Raw genomic sequence first — 1294 nt, forward strand, 5'->3', positions numbered from 1 at the left:
ATCAGTCCTCACGTCCACCAACAGGGGAATGGATAAACAAAGTGTGGATATGCACACAGCAGAGTTCAACTTAAACATCAACAAAACTAGGTCATCTTCAGGGCTGGTGAGAGGGCTCAGTAGGTCAAGGCATCAGCCATGCAAATTCATGACCTGAGTTCGATTCCTGGAACCCACATGAAGACGGAAGGAGAGAATGGGTTTCACAAAATTGTCCTCTGACCTCCACAGGCGACTACATCTGTGAGTGTGTACGTGCGTGTGCAAGCACACTCACAGGACATGAAGGCAGAAGGGCAACTGGGGAAGGAAGAATAGAGGGGAAAGAAGAGTGAAGAGAGGGTGGGGTGATGGGTACGGCCAAAGGTAAATGTTATCCTTGAAAACAGAAATATACAAAGTCCATCACTATGTATGTATGAATATATGTACAGTGACTTAAAATAAGATGTTCCTCCCCCAAAAAAAAAAACAGGGGGAAGGTGACATGCACTTAGCAAGCCGAGTTTTGGGATCAATGGAGATAATTAAGTGCTGGTCTCTGCTCTAGCTGTAAACCATACATCATGTCCCTTAGTCTGGGAGGCCTGAGAAACAGTGTTATTATCCTTGATTTTCACAGGAGGGATCTAGAATACAGGGTTTAACTTGCCAATAAGCATCTGTTAGAATTCGAATTCCCTTATTGGCCCTCCTCTTCCCTCACCCTCTTCTTCTTCATCTCTTTCCTCACTCCTGCCTTCCTTATTTTTCAACTCTAATTTAATCCTCATGTTTTTGAGAACGACCCTAAGTTAGCTCCCAGCCAAGACTCACTACGTTCTAAGGTGCTGCTAAAGTTGCTTCTGAGGGTGGACACTGAGAAAAAGAAATGCTTGTCTTGTTTAACTCGCTAACATCCATGAAAGGCGTCTTCCGCTACTATACAAATGAGGAGACAGCTTCAAAAACTTGTCTTGCCATTTTCTTCAGTGAGGTAGCCAAGGGGAAGGTGCCCAGGCTTCGATAAATAGCCTTCATGTTCCTCTAAGCAACTCTAAGGACTCAGAATGGGACACACATACCACATGCACACACACATGCACACACACACCACATGTGCACACACATACCACATGCACACATCACACACATGCACACACACACCACATACACATACCACATACCACATACATGCATACACCACATACATGCACACACATGCACACACATATACACCACACACATACACCACACATGCATACATCACACACATGCACACACCACACATGCACACACCACATACATGCACACA

This window comes from Grammomys surdaster, unplaced genomic scaffold (genome assembly GCF_004785775.1).
Source record: "Grammomys surdaster isolate TR1022 unplaced genomic scaffold, NIH_TR_1.0 721, whole genome shotgun sequence".
NCBI classification, from domain to species: Eukaryota; Metazoa; Chordata; class Mammalia; order Rodentia; family Muridae; genus Grammomys; species Grammomys surdaster.